At 47.6% G+C, this 23441-nt stretch overlaps 1 protein-coding gene across 4 annotated transcripts in view; it reads right to left on the bottom strand.

Annotated features, from left to right (window-relative positions):
- The window catches only part of DAG1 (dystroglycan 1), a 74607-nt gene extending 58505 nt beyond the window's left edge, over window positions 1-16102 (bottom strand). The window contains exon 1 of one of the 4 annotated variants that reach the window (XM_041761035.1): window positions 15877-16102. The gene's annotated coding sequence lies outside the window, so the exon portion shown is untranslated. The other 3 variants (XM_041761034.1, XM_041761033.1, XM_041761036.1) reach the window with 3 other exon arrangements.
- Window positions 16103-23441: the final 7339 nt, after the last annotated feature.

Genomic DNA, 23441 nt, shown 5'->3' with positions numbered 1-23441 from the left:
GAGACTTCTCCACTGGAAACCCAGAGGCAGTTCCCGCCCAATATAAAATCATAAAAAACACAGTGCCTGTATCACCTGGAGGCTAGAACCCAATTTTTGTCTTTAGTACAATTATTCCCTGTTTTGAAGTTGGGCACCACTGCCTGTACCCTCACCTCATCACACCCCAAAGATTTGTGCTCAGTTTGTCCCTCAAGGAGTCAAGGAAACCCATAACAGTTCTGATTTCCAGGGAGAATGATGACTTTATAGAGTAAGGTTCAGATATTCCATACTAAGTTTCTTCCTATTAACCAAAAAGAAAGAAAAGAAAAGAAAAGAAAAGAAAAGAAAAGAAAAGAAAAGAAAAGAAAGAAAAGAAGAGACAGAAAAGAGAAGAAAAGAAAGAAAAGAAAAGAAAAGAAAAAAAGAAAAGAAAAGAAAAGACAAGACAAGACACAAGACAAAATTCCTGTTCTAAAGAATTCCAGCCCTAGAGCTCTATTGAATTACATGTTCCAGGGATGCCTGGGTGGCTCAGCAGTTAAGCATCTGCCTTGAGCTCAGGGTGTGATACTGAAGTCCTGGGATTGACCTGCTTCGGGCTCCCTGCATGGAGCCTGCTTCTCCCTCTGCCTATGTCTCTGCCTCTCTCTCTCTGTCTCTCTCATGAATAAAAAAAAAAAAAAAGAATTACATGTTCCACATACAGAATCTGCTGCTGCCATCATATAATCAGGAGCACCCACTTGTTCCAAGTCCCTTATAATGCATGTTGGCTTCAATGTCAAAGTTTTATAAGCTACCCTGTCAGAAGGTCAGATGGTCATGTGGGGGAAAAGTAAGTACAGGCGTAGTCCTTTGGCAAGCAAGGGCTTTTACTGTAAGGCATGCACTGCTGTTGATAACTAGAAAAGATATAAGACATTATACAGAAAAGAAAACGGAGCGCTTTCAGTCACTCAACTCACATGGCAACCTTGCTAGTCTATACTCCTTCTACTTCACTGGTGAGATTCAAGAAAACAAAAATGGGCAAAATCTCCAAAGAAACTCCTTAAAAATCTAAACAATGTTAGGGTACCTATCTGGCTCAGCTGGTGGAGCATGTGATCTGGGGGTTGTGAGTCTGAGCCCCACACTGAGCAAAAGACTACTTAAAAAAAAAAAAATACATCTAAACAATGTTGGTTAGTTCACAGAGAGACCCTAGTCCTCAAACTATTTCAGTCCTCTACTCATCTTGACAGGGGCCAATGCCTCAAAGGACCACCAGCCCCAACAAGCCATCAGAGCACTCAAAGTTCCAGAGATAAGCGAGCAGTCAAGGCAGAGCTGCTTTCTGGGATGTACCAATGGGCTTGAGTCTAGGTTTGTTTGTTTCCATCAACCATTTGCTGCATATAAAATCACCTATCACAGGGCGCTTGGGTGGCTCAGGTTAAGTAAGCTTCTGACTTTGGCTCAAGTTATGATCTCAGGAATCCTAGGATAGAGCCCCAAGACTGGCTCCTCACTGGGGGGGGGGGGGGGGGGGGTCTGCCTCTCCGTCTCCAGACTCTGTCCCTCCCCCTGCTTGTGTTCACTCATGCTCTCAAACAGATCTTTAAAAAAAAAAAAAAAAAATCGGGTAGCCAGCAGCCAGGGTGACTCAGCGGTTTAGCGCACCTTCAGCCCAGGGCGTGATCCTGGAGGCCCAGGATCGAGTCCCATGTTGGGCTCCCCGCATGGAGTGTGCTTCTCCCTCTGCCTGTGTCCCTGCCTCTCTCTCTCTTTCTCTCTGTCTCTCATGAATAAATAAATATTTTTTAAAAAATCACCTATTTACATATAAAATTACAGAAGACAATAAAAAACACCTCTGAACCCATAATTCAACCTAAGAAATATAACCAGCCTTTATTATTAGACTTGTAGTTTACACCAGAAAGTAAAAGGACAAATATTAACAAGCAGTAATTATGGAGCAGTGCAGGGCATATTACCAGTCAACCTTTCTTTTCTTTTTTTAAAGTTTTATTTATTTAAGTGATCTCTACACCAAACGTGGGGCTTGAACTCACAAGCCTAAGATGAAGAGTCAGATGCTCTACCAACTGAGTCAGCCAGGTGCCTTCTCAATAGTCTATGGGAAGGATGTTCTATCCCAATTTTTCCTTAGGCAGAGAGGTCAAAGGCCTACTTAAGGCCACAGTAGGATGCAAGAGTCCCACGGGACTCAGTACATCTGGTAGGTTCCTTCCTCAGGGCCCCATTTCTACTGCTGAGGACACTCAGTGTTTTCACTGTTCAACCTCATCAGGCTTATGCCTGCCAAAACTCTTGCTGGTCTTGCTAAAATGCAAGGACCTTCAGTAAGCATATTTGACCTCTTGAGGGAAGTCATGACCCAAAATACTATGTATGACCCGGCACAATCTGAAAGAAGTGCTTCTCCCTCTGCCTATGTCTCTGCCTCTCTCTCTCTCTGTCTCTCTCATGAATAAAAAAAAAAAAAAAAAGAATTACATGTTCCACATACAGAATCTGCTGCTGCCATCATATAATCAGGAGCACCCACTTGTTCCAAGTCCCTTATAATGCATGTTGGCTTCAATGTCAAAGTTTTATAAGCTACCCTGTCAGAAGGTCAGATGGTCATGTGGGGGAAAAGTAAGTACAGGCGTACTTTAGAACTCAATACTACCTTACAATAAATGCTGGCATTTGCAGTGGGATATCAGCATGGCAAGTATGTTTTATTTCTTTATTTGATAAAAAACAGAATGCCACTTCGAATCCTAAAACCGAGAAAAGAGGTATCACTCTGATCAGGCAGAAGGATAAAATAAGCTATATTTTTTCCCCCTTCTAATAAAAGGGGAAAAAAAAAAAAAAAGGTAGGAGGAAGGCAAACATCCAGAGTAGTGCTAGTGCCAGCTGTTCCTTTCATAAGATACTTCCACAGAAGACAAAGAAATCATACATATTGAAGCATCATGGAAAGAATGGAATTTTTTTTACTCAGATAATCAACAACAAATTACAGGACCATTCCAAAGTCTCCCTATCTGGGTTTTAGAGAAACAACAGTAGCTATCCACACGATCATATAGACTTCATGTAGAAGAGCCCTTAGCAAATTTCAAGAGGGTTTGATCAGGCCTTTTTCATCTTCCTGCCATACCAGCTCACTCACCTACTCCTCACAGAATCTGCTAACACACAACAGCTGACCACATGTCCGGCTCCCTGTATGAAGCGAACATCCATGAAAAAGCAGCCTGTCTGTCCACTCACCAAAACTGTAAGTACCTCATACTTCTTTTTGCCAGGGACACATTGGCCTGTGGTCAAGAGAACGGCCTGATGACCAAGGAAGACAGTATGCTATCAGCAGAGAGCCCATATCCAGAACAAACCTGTTTTTTCTAAAAGGCTGAGTCCCTCTGGCTTCCCCTATCTAGAGAATCATATTCTGGCATTTCATATCTTCAACAGTTCTACAGTTGATTAAGGCTAAATCAAATATTTTCCAGCTTTACTGAGATTAAATTGAGGGCCAAAATAAATTTTAAAAAATTTAAAGTCTAATTTCATTCACAAATAGATTAATCTATGCTTCCCAGAGGATTCCAAACGTAAGAAAGGCCTGGATGGAGTGTGCCCAACCTCCTGTGACCAGGAAATAAATAAGTCACCCTTGGGAGCAGCAGGCCTGCTTCTCCAAATATGGCCTCAAATCTGCGGCAAGAGTGAGCTCAGGCCTCCAAAGGGGTCCACAAAAATGTTTATCAAGACGTGACAAAAGAGGGCAGAGCTGGGGCAAACGAAGCACAAGTACCATCCCTCAGAACAGTCCTGAAAGGCAGGGCAGTATGTGAGGAAATGACTGCTTGCTGGGCCCTCAGCATCCAGGAACCACAGCAGACAGGGCAGAGGCCACAGCAGACCTGACACTGACGTGGAGGGCTGTGCCTGCACAGCCCACAATGGGCCCTATTCTCCCTAGAAGCTAACGGCAGAAGGGAAGCAGGGAGGCAAGGACATTCCTTCACTCCCTCACACAGAAGGAAAGGGCAGAGGCAGCCCAGGGCACCAGAGGCATGCAAAAGAAGAAAGCATGAGCAGCCATCTTCCTTTCCAGCTTTTTGAAATCAAGAAGAAAACCTCCTAAAAAAAAAAAAAAAAAACAGGAGAGAGACCTAAAGTGCCATCTGATTAAGGTGGCATTGGGGGTAAATTAGATGACTTATATGAGAGTCCCCTCTCTGATCAGCAGTGCCCAACCAGAAGCAAAAAACACTAAGAGCTTTGAGGGGACAGAGGACCCCACAGGCCCTGCTCAAGGCTGGTACTACAAGCAGAAGAATCAACTTTTCCTGCCAAGAATTTCTTCCTGGCATCAAGGAATCCAGTCACTTTTTAAAGTAATTTAAAACTGGAAAAAGCAAGGGCAGGGGCTGGGGGTGAATGGGTCACGGGCACTGAGGGGGGCACTTGACGGGATGAGCACTGGGTGTTATTCTGTATGTTGGCAAATTGAACACCAATAAAAAATAAATTTACGGGATCCCTGGGTGGCGTAGCGGTTTGGCGCCTGCCTTTGGCCCAGGGCGCGATCCTGGAGACCCGGGATCGAATCCCACGTCGGGCTTCCGGTGCATGGAGCCTGCTTCTCCCTCTGCCTGTGTCTCTGCCTCTCTCTCTCTCAATCTCTCTGTGACTATCATAAATGAATAGAAATTAAAAAAAAGAAAAAAGTTCTTGAGCCTTTATCTGTCATCATTTCAGTTGTTATTTAAAAAAAATAAAATAAAAAAAAATAAATTTACTATTTAAAAAAAAAACTGGAAAAAACACATCTTCAAACTGGCAAACAGTATTTTAAGTCTATACTGTTGACCCTTCTGACAAAATATTGTGATCTTTTCCAGGTAAGCAGAAGCAACAGTTGGTAGCACAAATCCAGAAGACAGAGTGAGGCAGGAATCCTGTTATCTATTTGTGACTTTAATGAATTCTATTTTTAGATCTTTAATAAAGAGCTTCTCTTCTAGTCTCCTCCCACTAAATTTCTCCACTCAGGCAATTCAATCTTCCCAATACTGCTCTAAAAATATATAAGACACTTATTCAGGCATGCTTAACATAATAGGTAGAGCAAAGTTCTCTACACTTCCTCATTTTCCACAAGACTCAGAATCCACCCCTGCTCAAGGGCTGGCTACTCATCAGGCTAGTCTCTGTTATTTAAAAAAAAAAAAAAAAAATGCAGTAAGCAAGACTCCCTGAGGCAGATCCAAGGCAAAGACAACCTACCAGCCCAAACAGGAGAATACATAGGATTTTTACAGTAACAAGAGATTCGTGTTTTATGGAGACATTCCATAGTAAAACAAGGGTCCGGAAAATGGATGATGTCCCAGGTTCTAATTAATAGCCAAATTAAAAGGAAATGCAATTTAGAATTTCATTATTGACTGTATAATTTTTCTTGGCAAAAAATGGCTAGAAGATCAACCCAGTCCTAGAGAACTGAGCTAATTAAGACAGGCATTTATGACAACCAAAAGGCAAAACTGGTTCACTTCTGCTATAGACAGACAGCCTTAGGAATCTTAAATAATCCCATTTCAACTCCCAGAATGCTTGAGGGGAAATGTTCCCAGCACAAAGAGAGGTAAAACAGAAATGACCATATCATTTGCAAAAACAAACATTTTCCAAGTCCACTAATCTGTTTCAGTACATAGATACCAACTATTAGAAAGAAGTCTGGGGGCACTGGGCTGGCTCAGTCAGTAGAGCATGTGACTCTTGATTTCAGGTTGTGAGTTCAAGTCCCATGTTGGGTATAGAGCTTACTTATAAAAAATAATTAAAAATAAATAAAATAGGGATCCCTGGATGGCGCAGCAGTTTAGCACCTGCCTTTGGCCCAGGGTGCAATCCTGGAGACCCGGGATCGAATCCCACATCGGGCTCCCGGTGCATGGAGCCTGCTTCTCCCTCTGCCTATGTCTCTGCCTCTCTCTCTCTCTGTGTGACTATCATAAATAAATAAAAATTAAAAACAAATAAATAAATAAAATAAGAAAGAACTCTGTAAGAAGTGCTTGTTTATAGATTCCCATACTTCATATACAAAAATTCAACACCCACAAAATGAAGAGCAAATGCCAAACAAGAGACCAAGCTAGACACTGGCCACTGTTTCCCTGAATACCACACATCCTTCCAAGTGTCTCACTTGTCCTTTAGCTCCCCTCAACTGGCACTCTCCCCTATATTTAAGAGTATCCAAGGGTTGTGACAGTCTCAAAAGAATAAATCTGTAGCTACACATACCCCCAATGGCAAAGAACATTGAGTATGGGCCTCTGCATAACTATAAAAATTGCACATCCATGCAAGTCACAGAAAAGGGAGTAGGGAAAACATACACCATACCTAAAAATAAAGAGCAATATAAACCTGCCTCACTTGATATTATAGGCGTGCTTCTGCAAAACTCTAAGTCACATCTCACTTTTTTATTTTATTTTTTTTTTTAAGATTTTATTAATGAGAAACAGAGAGAGAGAGAGAGGCAGAGACACAGGCAGAGGGAGAAGCAGGGAGCTTCATGCAGGGAGCCGACGTGGGACTCGATCCCGGGTCTCCAGGATCACACCCTGGACTGAAGGCAGCGCTAAACCGCTGGGCCACCCAGGTTGCCCACATCTCATTTTTTTAAAAAGCTTATATTTAATATGGTGATGAGAGATTATAAAAAAAGCCTTAATGCCCAAAGATGTTAATAGCAACATTACCTATTACATCAAAGTAAGGAATAACCATCTAAGAACTAGGAACAGGTTAACCATTAGAAATATCAATATTTCTAGAACACAGCCCATGCTATAATGCTAGGAGAAAAGCAGTATACAAATGAAATCTGTGCTAGTACCTAAATTCAGTAAAAGTGCTGCCCAAGGTCTATGGAGGACAGCCAGGTCTCAGGGGATAATAGCTGCTCCTAAGGAGAACTGGTGATTGAAGGGATGGGTGAAAGAAAGCTTTCCCCTGTATAATCCTTTTGAACTTTCTGAGTTTGTAGCATGTGTTGGTATTTCCTACTAAAAGAAAGACTAGGGGTGCCTGGCTGGCTCAGTGGGAAGAACATGAGACTCTTTTTTTTTTTTTTAAGATTTCTTTTATTTATTCATGAGAGACACACAGAGAAAGAGAGAGGCAGAGGCAGAGGAAGAAGCAGGCTCCATGCAGGGAGCCCGATGTAGGAGTTGATCACGGGTCTCTAGGATCAGGCCCTGGACTGAAGGTGGCGCTAAACCGCTGAGCCACCCGGGCTGCCTGAACATGAGACTCATTTTTTTTTTTTTTAATTTTTATTTATTTATGATAGGCACACAGTGAGAGAGAGAGAGGCAGAGACACAGGCAGAGGGAGAAGCAGGCTCCATGCACCGGGAGCCCGATGTGGGATTCGATCCCGGGTCTCCAGGATCGTGCCCTGGGCCAAAGGCAGGCGCCAAACCGCTGCGCCACCCAGGGATCCCAAACATGAGACTCTTGATCTTGGGGTTGTGAGTTCAAGCCCCACAAGGGGCGTAAAGATTACTTAAATAAATAAAACTTGAAGACTAAAATAGAGAGACAAAGGATTTTTCCTTTCTTTTCTACTTCCTATTTTCCAAATTTCTTAAATATTTTATGTATTTATTTATTTATTTGAGAGATGGGGGGGAGGGTGTGTGTGTGTGTGTGTGTGTGTGCGCGTGTGTGTGCGCGCGCGTGCACGCGCGCGCGGGTCAGGGAATTGCTGGGAGGGGAGGGGAGAGAAGTAGACTTGGTGCCGTGCGCAGAGCCCCATGTGGGGCTCAATCTCATAACACTGAGATCATGACCTGAGCCAAAACCAAGAGTTTAACCAACTGAGCCACCTGTACACCCCCTAAATTTATTATCTTAATTAAATATATGTAATTACTTGATACAGCTTTTTCCAAACTACAGTGTTTTTTGGGGGGTGGGGAGGTTTTAAAGACTTTATTCATCCATCATGAGAGACACCCAGAGAGAAAGGCAGAGACACAGGCAGAGGGAGAAGCAGGCTCCCCACAGGGAGTCCGATGCAGGAATCGATCCAGGACCCCGGGATCATGACCTGAGCCAAAGGCAGATGCTCAACCACTGAGCCACCCAGACGTCCCCAGGAACTACACTGTTTTAAAATTCCATAATCAGGGGATCCCTGGGTGGCGCAGCGGTTTGGCGCCTGCCTTTGGCCCAGGGCGCGATCCTGGAGACCCGGGATCGAATCCCACGTCGGGCTCCCGGTGCATGGAGCCTGCTTCTCCCTCCGCCTGTGTCTCTGCCTCTCTCTCTCTCTGTGACTATCATAAATAAATAAAAAATTAAAAAAAAAAATTTAAAATTCCATAATCATTTTGCCCAGTATGGAAGTACCCATCATCTTTCTTTTGCAGAAATCTCTCTGAAATTTTCAAGTCCCTTACCTCACCTTCTAACACTAGGCTGCTTTAAATCCTCTTAAAAAAAAAAAAAAAAAAAGATTTATTTATTCATGAGAGACAGAGAGAGTCAGAGACATAGGCAGAGAGAGAAGCAGGCTCCCTATGGGGAGCCTTCTACAGAACTCAATCCCAGGACCTTGGGATCACGACCTAAGCCAAAGGCAGACGTTCAACCACTGAGCTACCCAGGTATCCCAAATCTTTTTATCTTCCTGCAGAGCAAAGGCCTTGCAGGAAAAGAAGGATCCAACATTGGTGAATGCCCACAACCAAAACAGAATTACACCAAAGGAAGTAGGGAATGCCACTCAGTCTCCTGTCCACCCCACCAATTAGTCACCCTTCTTTGTCAAAGGTAACAAAGAAAACTAAATGTTTTCTGTAGAATTAATCCAGGATCAAAAATTATAAACAATTTCAAAGAGAAAAAAATAATTCCAATGGGGTGCCATACTGGCTCAGAATCTGTACAGCACGGAAGTTTTGATCTCAGAGTCATAAGTTCGAGCCCCAGGCTGGGCACAAAGGTCACTTAATTTAAAAAAATGATAATTAGGGACGCCTGGATGCCTCAGCAGTTGAGGCATCTGCCTTCTACTCCCAGCGTGATCCCTAGTCTAGGGATGTGTTGGGCTCCCTGCAGGGAGCCTGTTTCTCCCTCTGTGTTTGAGCCTCTCTCTCGTGTCTCATGAATAAATAAAATTTTTAAATCTTTTTAAAAAATGGTAACTTAAAAAGTTTCCAATATCTAAAACTTAGAAAATATTTTAACCTCAACGCTATTAAATGCACCCCATGATGTGCAGGACAAAGACATTCAGTCATAAACGTGACTTTTTATATTTAGCTGATTGTTCCCACTAGAAGCCTACTTTTTTTTTTTTTAATTTTTTTTTTTATTTATTTATGATAGTCACAGAGAGAGAGAGAGAGAGAGAGGCAGAGACACAGGCGGAGGAAGAAGCAGGCTCCATGCACCGGGAGCCTGATGTGGGATTCGATCCCGGGTCTCCAGGATCGCGCCCTGGGCCAAAGGCAGGCGCCAAACCGCTGCGCCACCCAGGGATCCCCTAGAAGCCTACTTTTAAAAATGTATGTTTAAAAACAATTTTTAAAATAAAATACAAGGGGATCCCTTGGTGGCTCAGCGCTTTAGTGCCTGCCTTTGGCCCAGGGTGTGATAGTGGAGACCCAGGATCAAGTACCACATTGGGCTCCCCTGCGTGGAGCCCGCTTCTCCCTCTGCCTGTGTCTCTGTTTCCCTCTCTGTGTATGTCTCTCATGAATAAATAAATAATATCTTAAAAAATAAAATAGAATAAAATAAAATACAAGTATAAATTGGGGTGCCTGGCTGGCTCAGTCAATAGAGCACATGGCTCTTGATCTCGGGGTTGTAATTTCAAGCTCCACGATGGGTGTAGAGATTGCTTAAGTAAATAAAGTTTTTAAAAATTTTTGTTTAAAAAAAAATTTTTAAGTATAAATTAAGTCAGCATACTGCTAAAGTTTCATTTGGATTTATTCCCCTCCAAAAGAGAACTCAGAACAGCTTCACGAACTTAGATACCTTCAGTTTATGATACTGTACCATGGTGTCCCACCATCTTCCTATCCTGGACCCAGAGCTAAGCTAAGAAAACGCTTAGCTATCAAACCCAAAAAATAGGAAAATAAGAAACACTATTCATTAAAGCTAAATTAAGGGCAGCCCCGATGGCCCAGCGGTTTGGCGCCACCTTCAGCCCGGGGTATGATCCTGGAGACCAGGGATGGAGTCCCATGTCAGGCTCCCTGCATGGAGCCTGCTTCTCCCTCTGCCTGTGCCTGTGCCTGCCCCCCCACCCCCGTCATGAATAAATAAATAAAATCTTAAAAAAAAAAAAAAAAAAACGCTAAATTAAGCCCTCTGGCTGGTATAATTTTGTAAACTACTCTAACATCCTATTTATAGAAATTGCTATTTGAGCAGCATTACTAATGATCAACGTGAAATACGACAGTCAAAAGGTAAACCAGGTTATGTGTCTCATAGGAAAACTGCTTTAAAATAATACCCAAAGGCATGGACACAGAAAGACCCACTGGGAAATGACCAGATTAATCACGTGTATATTCAAAACCACTATCACCTCACTCTAGGCCTGGAATGTCAACACAAGAAAAGGAGAAAAAGATGGGGGCATAAAAACCAACAGCACAACCCCTTCTTTCTACCTCTACCTTCTTCTTTCTTCAACAGACTCAAAACTGGGGCACAAGCACTATCCCACTCAGAACTTCCAGGGATATCCCACTGGCCCAGCTCAGCCTCCAGGTCAGTCTTTTGCCCAACTTCTCCCCAAAGGACACTTCCTTTGGCTCCACTGCCTGGTCCTGAGGCATGGCCTGGTCTTTCGCTCCTCCATTTTCAGCTCTCCCGAGGACATCCCCTCATCTTGACTGCCTGCTACAGACTCAGCCTCAGACACTCCCCCCATCCCATTTTGCAGTCTAGACACCCCTCTCTATACCAAATCTCTCAAGTCCTCACCAGTGCTTGGTTGATGCTGCCTGACATTCCATTGTCATCTCCTGCCCCTTCTATTCAATAGTAGATCCTTGATGGTACTCCGCACCATTCAGGTCCCTAATGTCCGCTAAACTGCCTCATCTTGAAACTTCTTTCTCTCTACTCACTCCCCTGCTGACCACTGTTCTTGTTTAGGTCCCCCATCTCTTTACCAGACCACAACAGTAACCAACTTGCCTCTAGTCCAGTCTCCACACTCACAATGGAGGCTTATCTTTATATATATATACATTTTTAAAATGGTTTTAAATAGGGGCACCTGGGTGGCTCAGTGGTTGAGGGTCTGTCTGCCTTTGGCTCAGACCGTGATCCCTGGGTCCTGAGATCAAGTCCCATATCAGACTCCCTGCAGAAAGCCTACTTTCCCCTCTGCCTATGTCTCTGCCTCTCTCTGTGTCTCTCATGGATAAATAAATAAAATCTTAAAAAATAATACTACTGGGATGCCTGGGTGGCTCAGCGTCTGTCTTTGGCTCAGGGCCTGATCCCGGAGTTCCGGGATCAAGTCCCACATTGGAATCCTTGCATGAAGCCTGCTTCTCTCTCTGCCTGTGTCTCTGCCACCCCCCCCCCTCTCTCTCTCATGAATAAATAAAATCTTTTTTAAAAATTAGGAAAAAAAATACTAATAATAAATAAATGTTTTAAAATAAACTCTATGTCCAGCATGGGGATCAAACATACACCCTCAAGAGCAAGAATCCCATGTTCTACTGATTGAGCCAGCCAGACATCCCACTGTCACTTCTTAAAATCACCACAGCTGTGCTCCAAGGCCTTCAAGGATCCCTGTTCCTACATAACCCAAATTCCTACATGGGGCATTCTGGTTCCAATACAATCTTTCAGAACATACAGAAAAGGTGTCCAGTCTTTCTCCCATCCCTTGCCTCTGCTCACCTCTTTTCCTTCCACAGAGTTGTGACCTTCCTGCCATCAACTCCTTCACCAATCAAACCACTACCCTTTCTTAAGGGTCCAGCTCAAATGAAGTCCCACCCTAAAGCCGGCCCTCGCCGGCCTAGGACCCAAGCTCCTTGGCTTACTTCAGCATCATGTCCAGAGCACCAGCATAGGCCCCAAAGAAGGCTCAGACAAACTATAGTTTCTGAGAATGGTCCCTCAGGATGTTCCTAGAATTCTGTGTGGAGTCCTTGATCACTTCTCCCATACTGCCCTGGTGCTGTGCCCATCACCAGACATCTGGGCCTGGTGTTCACCAGAGAAGCACCTAACCAAGGCTACCCATCATCAGCCTGATGCAACACAAATGCAGGTGGGCATAGCCAAATATTCAACCTGGATTCAAATCTTAACTCTGCCACACGTTGACAGTTATGTGACCTTGGGAATATTTCCTCATCTAGGACTCTGCTTCCTCAGTCAATATAAAGGATTCTCATAACCATTAGCAATGGTGCACACAGAAGAAATACAGAAGGCCCCTGACCGTGACTGATGTAGTTCGATCACATCACTGACCTAGAAAGCAGGAAAGACTGGAACAACTGTGAGGTAAAGGATTGAATGTACACTCATCTGCATCCAGAATGAACAAGAAAGAAAAGAAGAAAAGAAAGAAAAGAAAGAAAAGAAAAGAAAAGAAAAGAAAAGAAAAGAAAAGAAAAGAAAAGACGGCTACTCTGAGATCAATACAACAGCCCTGCCCAACAGAAAACACAATGCCACAAGTTCAAGTGAGAGAGAGTTTTAACAATTAAATGCCATGCCTCTTCTTCCCTAAATAATCTCAATCTAAGTGGTCCCAAGCCCTGCCCCTATACCTCATCATTCTCAATGTTTGATAAAAGCAAACTTGCAGAATAGTGAAATCCTTGGTCATGCTTACTCTTTTGACCCACACATTTCTGAATATAGGCTTCTTCTCCCTGCTCCCCTAGCCCCAGCTTGGCACTCCCTCTGCTCAACCTATTCAGCCTCTCAGCTGGCTCCTCATCTCTCCTCTTATTGGCTGACCTCACAGCCAGAGGTCCTAAACCCACTCCTTCCTAACATTACCTTTGTGGCCACCAGCAAGATCTTTCTAAACACAGGTCTGGACCATGCCACTCCACTAATTTAAAAGCCGTCTCAGGCTTCTGCAACCTGAGTATAAAGTCTGAACTCCCACTCACAAAGAGAAAGGCCTAGGGATCCTACTCGCCAAGCTGGAGGACTCTCAGGTGCTATTTTAGGAGCCCATGTACATGTGGTTCCAAGTGTCAGGACCTTGCTGTCCCCTAGCTAATTCCTGCTGGCCCTGCAAGCCTCAGCTTAGGAATTCCCTCTCCTCAGGCTCCCAGAGCACCATGTGAGCACACTTAGTGGGCAGATACTATCAATCACAGGTTCCCTAATCCCCACTTCCCTGAAACTGAGTTCCTTAAGGGCAGAACCAGCCTCTTTTACATGGGTCCCCTGAACCTACCTCAAAATTAGGCAAGCAGTGAAGCCAAATATTCACTAAGCAAATGAATGTTTCTGTCAAATCAACTTTTTTTTTTTTTTTTAAGATTTATTTATTTATTGATGAGAGACACACAAAGGCAGAGACACAGGCAGAGGGATCAGCAGGCTCCTCGCAGGGAGCCTGATGTGGGACTGGATTCCAGGAATCACACCCTGAGCCACCCAGGTGTCCCTGTCAAATCAACTTTTTTAAAACAGTAAAGAGTTGCTCTTCCTCTTTCAACCAAGGCTTACAGCAACAAGAGCTTCCATGTTCCAACCAGGTGTTTGTTGCCTATATACTACTTATTCTTCCTTTCATACAGTATCCTACAGGCTTTGAACAAGCTCACACTATGCATCCTACTCTCTCCTCAAATCTTAGTTCTCCAAGAAATGGCTCCTCAGGAAAATAAAAAAAAAAAGAAAAGAAAGAAAAGAAAAGAAATGGCTCCTCAGCGTCCTCTAAACACGCAGGCCATGAGCTCTTATGCCTTGGCTCCACAGCAAAGTTCATTCAATTACTCCATACTCCAACTAGAGATTTTTATGCCTCTGAGGCCGAATCTTTTTAAATATAGAAATATTTCAAAATTATGTCTCTGAACACTAAGAACAACCTGGTAAAGTTACAATATCCCACCTACACCAGAATCCAAAACACCTAGTAGCACATCCAACTCTTTATCTGGACTTATGTCCTATAAACACCACCCTCCCTGCAGTGAGTCTGGGTTCCATGCCAGGAATCGCTTCTCCTCGCTTATTTAGGGAAATAGCAGGCCCAGCTCTTAAGTTAGAACTTTAGGCTATAAACGTGCTGTCCCAGGCTCTAGCTCCCACCAAGGCAAAACTTCATGATCATCATTAAAACTAATCCCGAAGTAAGTCAGTTTACAAATCTAAGAGCTTCAGAGATCACAGAGATTAAAATATGCATTTTTAATTAGCACTTGAGTTTGTATGAAATTAACTTGGAATTATAGCAGGATTCTAAGCCGATACATCATTTTCTCGGGAAACACTTTACAAATACACCCGCTGGCGAATCTGGTTTTCCAAACACCAAATAAAAAGGTGAAAAGGCAGGAGGCTTCCAAAGAAGCTCAAGAGTGTGTGTGTGTGTGTGTGTGTGTGTGTGTGTGGTAGGGGGGTGACACCAAGGCTCAGGTCCCAGCTCAGGTCCCAGCGGCTGCAGCGCCCTTCCCCACCTCCTGCGGAGGGTCAATGCCCCATCCTCCGGCTTCCGCCCCCTGGGCCGCGCGACGACCCTCTCTGCAAGCCCAGGGGGCGGCCCGAAGGCCGCACACGCCTGCGGCCAACGCGCAGGCCCCGCGTTCCCCGGAGCGCGGGTCGGGCTGAGGCCTGGCCCATCGCCGCGGCGCGGAGCCCGGGCCCGGCCGCGAAACGCCCTGAGCCTTCGCCGTGAGGGGCCGAGAGGAGGGGGGCGGCTCTTCCCGAGCCGCGCCGCTGCCTCACCCGCAAGGACGTCCGAGGCCGTGTCCCCACCCTGGGCCAAACCACGAGCAGCAGCAGGTGTTCCTCGGGAGGCACGGCCGGCCACGGGGACGAGGGCCTGGGCTGCTAGGCTCGGCGGCAGGGGACGGGCGGCGCACTCACCGAGCGCCGGCGGGCGGGCCGCGGCAGGTGCTTGCTACTCCCGGCCGCAAGACGCCGCGCCGCCGCCGCCGCCGCCGCTCCCGAGGGACTCGGCGCCAAGCTGCCGTGCCGCCGCTGCCGCCGCTGCCGCCGCCGCCGCCGAGCCCAAGGAGCGCGAGCACCGCACCGCAGCCTCCGCGCGAGCACGTACCGGGCGCTGAGAGGGCGCCGAGCGCGAGGGCGGGGCGCGCGGCCGGAGCCTAGCAACCGCCTGACACGCGAGTGCCGCAGCCAATCCCACCGCCAGCTCCGCGCGGCACCGACCAGCAGTCCGTGCGACGCCCGCTTCTGCCTGCGTCCACCGCCCCGCAGCGCGCCGCACCCGCGCACAGGCCCCGCCTCCTTCCGAGCCGCTCCGCTCATTGGCCCGCCACGCCCCCGCCCGGAGGGACACGCCCCATCCCGGAGGCCCCGCCCCGCGGCCGGCCCGGTCCGTCCCCGGGACACGCCCCGGCCCGCCCGGGTAACCCCCCTGGCCTCTAGTCTGGTAGTGGGGGAGGGGCGCGCCCCGCCCAACCTCCGCCCGTCGGGTTCTGAGGCTCGTACAACCGACCCAGGGTGGCCAGGCTCGAGAACTGGCCCTGCCACAGCTGACCCACCCTTCGTTTGGCCCTTCTGATTTCTTTCGAACGCAAATTAAGAGGTATTTCTAAGCCATGAAAACAATTAGGAAGCGTCTTCTAAATTTAAGGATGATTACCTTTTTGCTGGGCCCTTATGCGGATGGGGAAACTGAGGCGAGGGCCGGAAGGGCGGGAAGCTGGCCTCCGTCCAAAGGCCTAGCCCCTAGCAGGCGAGGGCGTCCGGGAAGCGCCTCAGGCCTGACCCTGTCCCCTCCCCCTGCCCCCGGACTCCGGAATCCGAGGCCTCCTCTGGCGCCAGAAATAGCTCTGACCCGCTGGTGCTGGTCACTCACTACTTGTAGCCCGCATTCTTTCAGGGGGTGGGGGAGTAAGGAGCAGAGGTTACTGCTGAGGTCCTCCCTTCAACGGGAGAGTCCTAAAGGTGCTCTCGCTCCCCGTAGGGCTTACCTACGCCACCTACCCCAAATGCCCTGTCGACGTGAATAATTAATTACTGGATGGGTCTGGGGATGGGACCCATCGTGGCCTCTGCTCCCTTTCTCTCCCAAACCCTGCTCAGAATATGTCCATTGCCTCCTGGGCCTGTGTCCAGATTGGAATTCCAAGCCTGACCTTTTGTCAGAGAGCACATTAGGAACACAGAACCGGCTGCTGCCTGCCAGGCGGTCCTCCTTGAATCCAGACAGGTGTGAGTCTCCCCCTGTCTTCTCTCTCTCCTTAAGGAGTGTTGAGGAGAAATAAATTTCAGGGAGCTGAAAGGAAAGTCATCTCCCAAACAAGTATATCTGTTGTGATTCCTTTTTGGTGTTGTTAGATTTTTTTTTTTTTAAGTAATCTCTACATCTAGTGTGGGGTTCAAATTCACAATGCCAGGATCGAGAGGCTCATGCTCTACCAACTGTGCCAGTCAGATGCCCCTTGATTCTTTATACTTAAATCCATAGGCTCCAGGGCACCTGGGTGGCTCAGTTGGTAGAGTCTGCCTTTGGCTCAGGTCATGATCCTAGGGTTCTGGAATGGAACCTGGCATCAGGCTCCTTGCTCAGCTTGGAGGCGGCTTCTCCCTCTCCATCTGCTGCTCCCCTGCTTGTGCTCTCTCCCTCTCTCAAATAAAATCTTCAAAGGAAAAAAAATGTATAGGCTCCAAACCTCATCCACAAAGAAAAGGAACTGAAAAAACAGAGAAAAGGCCCCAAACTATCCTTTAGATGTTAAAATTAAAAGGGCAGCCCCGGGATCCCTGGGTGGCGCAGCGGTATGGCGCCTGCCTTTGGCCCAGGGCGCGATCCTGGAGACCCGGGATCGCATCCCACGTCGGGCTCCCGGTGCATGGAGCCTGCTTCTCCCTCTGCCTGTGTCTCTGCCTCTTTCTCTATCTCTCTGTGACTATCATAAATAAATAAAAATTAAAAAAAAAAAAAAAAATTTTAAAAGGGCAGCCCCGGTAGCTGAGCGGTGTAGCACCGCCTTCAGCCCAGGGTGTGATCCTGGAGTTGTGGGATCAAGTCCCCCGTTGGGCTCCCTGCATGGAGCCTACTTCTCCCTCTGCCTGTGTCTCTGCCTCTCTCGCTGTGTCTCTCATGAATAAATAAAATCTTTTTTTTTTAAATCTGCTGCTGGGATCCCTGGGTGGCGCAGCGGTTTGGCGCCTGCCTTTGGCCCAGGGCGCGATCCTATCGAATCCCACGTCGGGCTCCCTGCATGGAGCCTGCTTCTCCCTCTGCCTGTGTTGCTGCCTCTCTCTCTCTGTGACTATCATGAATAAATAAATAAGAAATCTTAAAAAAAAATAAAAAAATCTGCTTTGAAAAGGCTAAGAATGTAGAAAGTTACTTGGGTTTTTATTTACTTTTTTTTAACTTGGGTTTTTAAATAAAATATATTCTTTCATACGCTCTTCAGTTTACCCTCCCCCCAACATACACCAGGCACCTGGTTTGCAGGTTCTGCTGGGTATTTTGGTGCCTGACTGTATAGTTATATATGTTTTTCCAAAATAAAAGATAGCAATGGGTATTGGCCTCATGAAGTACCTACCCCCTACCATTTGCACAGAAGCTGCTGGCCACTCTAGACTTCACTGACCATCCATGGATGCCAGAGTAACTTCCCTTCTTCCTTTTTGGTACTGGTCTTCCTAGATGAAGCACCAGGCCTTGTTCTGACCTCTAGAGTCCCAGTCCCCTATGCCTAAGGAGCCTCCAGACTTCTGACCAAGGAAAGGGCTTCAACTAGTTGATGCCAAAGGTGGGATAGTCCTGGAGGAGGGAATAACAACCAGAGTGTGTCTGAAGCCCTTATAGCCAAATCCTTTCCAGTCCTTGCCTCTCTAGGTTTGGGGTTCAGTTGGAGGCACTGTGGTTCCCATGCAGGCCCTAATCTCCTCTCCTTCCCTAGCCCTTAAGTCCTGTCAGATCTCATATGTTTTCCTCTCCCAGGCCAGAATGGCTCTAAATTCAGGGTATCATTGCTGGCTTCTTTATTTTTTTTTTTAAGATTTTATTTATTTATTTGAGAGAAAATGAGCAGGGGAGAAGGGCAGAAGGAGAAGCAGGCTCCCCTATGATCAGGCAGCCTGATACAGGGCTCCATCCAAGGACCCTGAGATCGTGTCCTGAGCCAAAGGCAGACACTTAACCAACCGAGCCACCCAGGTGCCCCTGGCTTGCTTCATTTTTGTCTGGAGTTGGAGTTCTCCCCATCCCCCTATTCCTTCAGGCCCTAGAAGGCAGAGGCCTGACTAGCCAGAGTCAACCAATCTTTTGGGGCCTAACACAAACTGGAGCCAAATCAGCTCCCATGAAGCCCATAGGAAAGTAAAGAGGAAGGTGGACAGCTGTCTTCACAGCCCCTAGGATAAGTGGTAGCTGTAAAGAAAAGGCATGTTGTTCTCTGTAGTCCTGAAAGTCAAAGCCTTTCCCCTCGGGGAACTGCATAACCCACCCTGGGGCTCAGCACAAAGTCCCCAGTGACTCACACTTTGGGGCTATTCTGGAATCCCACGAGGGCCTGGGCCACCCTGGATCAGGTTTGGTGCTCACAGCCAGTTGGAGGGCATAGCCAAAAGTGAGGCCCAGAGAACACCCATGGGGAGCTGCCCAAGGGGCACATGTGGTATGACCAAGGGACCCATGTGGTATGGGCTGGGGGAGGATTGGTCAGAAGTTGAGAATAGGGCTCTTCAGGCCTGACAGCCCTCAATTCTCTGGACTTTTTCAGCCTCCAGGACTTCTTCCACTTAGACCCTAAGCCAGAGGCTCCAGAAAAATTATCTGATTCAGGTTTGTCTCCCCGACTGGAATATGAGCCCTTGGGGCCAGAAACCAGTCTGCTGGGCCCCACATTGCAACCATCACCTAAATGCCAGCACATAGTAGAGGCTTAATTTCTGTTTGAGAAGGGCCAAGCCCTGTGCAAAGCCCTAGGCAAATGTCCTCATGTTTACCATATGATTTAAGCTAAAGATTTGGATCCAGCTCAGATAAAATCCAGCAGACACTGACATGGAACAAACTTTCCTCTGGTCCTAGGATTCCAGCACTTTTTCCTCTGGCATGTTCCCAAGGAATTGAAGGCTAAGGGCCAGGGCCCAGCTTCAGATTCTTCCAGAGGAAGGGAGGCTCCTGCTGCTGATGCTCCCCCAGGCCCAATGAAGAGGGGCAAGGGGCAGTGCTAGCTGAGGATGGAGGTTCCTGACCCAAATGCCCAAGCAGGGCCAGCCAAGTCAGAGCAAGGGAGGGGTCCCTTTTGTCTGGATTTAACAGAAGGCAGATTGTCTGGCAGCTCTGGCAGAATGAAAGGGCTGATAAGTTCATCCGGGAGAAACTGCCAGTAGGCGTGTTTGTGGGTCACCACCAGCCTTTCCAGAAGCCAGTTCCTTCTCTTGCAGGGCCCTCCGCTCTGGTACTTCCACTAGACCCCTTAATACATGTCTGGCACAGGGCCTTCCTCCAGTCAGCCAAGTGGCAGCTTCCATACCTGCCCTTCCATGAGGATACAGTCCTGTGGGGACATAAACCCCACAGCAAGAATAGGTGTTGATTGAATGAATAAAAATTACCTCTTCTCCCTGGGTGGACACAAATGTCTCAGCTACATTCTACTCCCTGCTGGTTCTGAGATAAAACAGTCCTCCAAGGTTGACTTTGGGCAACTGTTCCTAAAACACTGGGATTGTAGCCTTGAACACTGGACGAAACACCAGATTATGTCCTGTCTGGCCAGGCAGCAGGTGGAAGCAAACAAACTGAAGGTCCTATTTGTTAATCCTCTTCAGTCACTGACCATCTAGCCCCTAAACCCAGTTGTGGGAGAAGCAACTCATACCATTCTGGTTCAGCCAGATTGATAGTCCTTCTCTGCGCTCAGTCATGTGTCTAGGCCTGGCTCAGGGCTCTACCACTGGCTTCTCCAGGACACAAACATCTCTTCCACTCTAGCGGGCCTAAGATCTGGGCCGTTTCTCCCATCAGCCTGGGGTCCCTTTAGTGGCCCTTCAGTCAGGAGAAATTAATGGGCTTCCCAATAACCATTGATTCTCATTCTGTTATCATGGCTGTTGGGTATGGCCTTGGAACAGTGCAATGATTTGGACCCAAGCAGGCAGTCTTTGTTTTAGGCTGAGTGCTGACAGATACAGGCAGGGCCTCTAGGAGCCCCACCCGTGGTCTGGGAATCCCTAACTTTTTGGGGAACTAATTTGAAGGAAGCTAATAAAAGGAAAAGAGTGCAGGTTAGCTCCTCAGTCAAGTTTCCATTGTGTCCATATGAATAATGAGTCCCTACTCATTATGAGGACATAGAGCTTAGTTCATTGTGTGATCTTACATAAGTCATTTGCCTTCTCTGAGCCCTTTGGTCATCCCGTCATCAAGTGACCCCGCATGTGTGGACTTTAGACCTGCCTGCTCACTGAGAGTGACAGAAGATCACTTTACGTGGCCAAGTCAGGACCAGGTTAAAACATCCAACCATGTGTTGTCAATCCACAGATATTTACTAAGTCTCTTGTATGCTGGGAACACAGTAAGGGATGAAAGGAACAAACACGGCTGTTGTAGGACCCAAATCCGAGTGTAATAAGATAGAGATTAAATAAATATGTCAATCAGGGGCTAGGATCAGCAGGCAGTAAGTCTGTTCTCTGAATCAGGGGATGGGAGGGCAGGCCAGGGTCTGCTCTGTGGTCCATCCAGTTCATCAGGGAAGTAGGTCCTGCAGGAGGTGAAGAAGGGATCACCTGGGGTTTTCTAGGGAAGGAATAGAACAAGCCTAGGGAATGGCATGGCAAAACAGAGGAAGAAGTGGACAGGCAGGTCTGAGGAACCTTGGAGGTAGCCATGGCCTGAGCAATGAATGGAACAGTGAACAAAGGACAAAGAACAACTGGTGGGAGGGTAGGTGCCAGAGCTGGATTTAACCAGGCTGGGGTTGCCAGAAATACAGAATCCCAAGAGCAAGGGGCATGGAAGCTGAAGGATAGGAGCAAAAAGGAGGAGAGTGGGGATAGTGCCCTCAGGCCTCCTGGAAGGAATGTGGTAGGGTGAGGAATGAGGGGGCAGCAGCTTGGCCCCAGCCCTGGAGCCCTTCCTGCCTCTGGTAGGTGGGGAAAGAGAGGTGGGAGAGCAGACAGGGGTAGGGACAGAGATGGGGTCTTGTGGGGGTGGGGCACCAGGCACCACAGAAGTCAAGTTAGAACAAGCATTTAGAGAGAACATTTCTTACTTTTCCTGCCTCCACCTTTGTCTGGAATGCAGAGGTGGCACCCCTCCTTCGAGCTCCAGAGGAGGAAGGAGAACGGGAGGGGAATATTCATTCCCTTGGGCTTGGGTAGCTCCTGGTAGGTGTTACAGGTCAGGGCTTTAGGAGAGATCCTGCAGGGCCTACCCAGAGAACAGAGCACAGAGCACCAGCTCCTGGTTGGAGGGAAGTCCATGGACTTAGCCAAGGTGGAGGTATGTATGTGGGGAGGGGTGTGTGTGAAATAAGTAGTAGGGGGAGGGTCCTGCCCCAAGATAGGGTCCAAGGCAGTCCCTTACCCAACTCCTCTGAGGCTGCTGCCAGATATAGGTGCAAAAGAAGGCAGGTAGGGTGACAGGTAGGGTGTCATCTGGCAGTCAAAGGAGGCCTTGGTCATCTGACCCGTCCATCTCCCTCCTTACTGTTCAAAGCCAGTGACCCTCAAAGGTCCCTCCCTGCAGTTGTCATTTACCCAGATAGGACGAAGGTCCTAATCCATGGATTAGGTCCATGATGAGCAGGAGAGGTTCTGTGTCTATCAGATGGGTTTAGCAGGTTGAACCTGACAAAGGACCCCAGAGACCAGGTAGGCTGGAGTGGGAAGCCCTGAAGGCTGGGTTCAGTGTGGGGCCCTTGAGGTAAGAGAGACCTCAGCCTGAAGCCAGAGCTCTGAACCTCTGGGTGTGGGAATGGCTGGCATAAGCATGGTGATGCCTCTCTACAGAGGCGTTGACACCTCCCATACAAAGACCCATTCATGATGGGTGGAGAGTTTTTCCAGAAAAAAGTGAAAAGAAACATTTCTTCCTTTTTTCTTTTTTCTTTTCTTTTTTTTTTTTTTTAAGAAACGTTTCAGGATGCCTGGGTGGCTCAGTGGTTGAGCAACTGCCTTCAGCTCAGGGCATGATCCTGGAGTCCTGGGATCGAGTCCCATATCAGGATCCCAGTGGGGAGACTGCTTCTCCCTCTGCCTATGTCTCTGCCTCTCATGAATAAATAAATAAAAATCTTAAAAAAGGGCAGTCCTGGTGGCTCAGCAGGTTGGCGCGGGCTTCGGCCCAGGGTGTGATCCTGGAGACCTGGGATTGAGTCCCATGTTGGGTTCCCTGCATGGAGCCTGCTTCTCCCTCTGCCTGTGTCTCTGCCTCTCTCTCTCTGTATCTCTCACATGAATAAATAAATAAAATCTTAAAAAAAAAAAAAAAAAAGGGAAACATTTCATCTTTGCTTCCCCCATCTCATCTCCATGCCCCTGGGCACATAAGTGAATGTGGCAGCTGGTATAATATAAAGGTGGGAAGGAAGAGAGGGAAAGCTGCTCCTGTAAGGGATATCCTGGGCCTCAGAGCCAGGGCCCAGCAGCTGCTCATTCCATGTTGGAGGGGCCCCAGGAAAGAAAGCTGGCCTCAGCTGACCCCCTACCCGCCTTCTGCCTGAAACTTCCTTATATCCTGCTGCCTAGGACCCTCAGTGATTAGTTCAGTGTCAGCAGCCCTGGTTTTGAGGCAGGCAGAAAGCTGGGCCTCTTTACAGGTCTCTCTAGCTCACCCACAAACACTGGGACCAGTCTCACTCCCTGTGAGTCCCCTCAGCTCACAGGAGGCAGGGCCTGGGGGTAGCCCAGGCCTCCTTGTGCTTAAGGCAAATGGGTACTAGTGGGCAGCCCAGGGTTGAGGCCCTGAGGGCTGGGTGTACACGGGCCTACCTCTGACAGACTGGGCACATGGGCAAGCCCCTTCCCCTTTCTGCCCTTATAGGCCAAGGTTTTACAAAAGGCCCATAGTTGTTTCCTCTCCTTCTGCGAAGGGCCCGGACACAGGGACATATGAGGAGCTGAGTGGGGGAGGAGAGGGAAAAAGCAGCCCAGGGACCAGTGTGGGCTCGGCCTTGGGCTCCAGAGGGGTCCCCAGGAAAGCAATGCACCCCAGGACGATGGACTTCA

Source organism: Vulpes lagopus, chromosome 7 (genome assembly GCF_018345385.1).
Source record: "Vulpes lagopus strain Blue_001 chromosome 7, ASM1834538v1, whole genome shotgun sequence".
NCBI classification, from domain to species: Eukaryota; Metazoa; Chordata; class Mammalia; order Carnivora; family Canidae; genus Vulpes; species Vulpes lagopus.
Note: the sequence above shows the minus strand (reverse complement) of the source record. Positions and strands in the feature narration are given on the sequence as shown.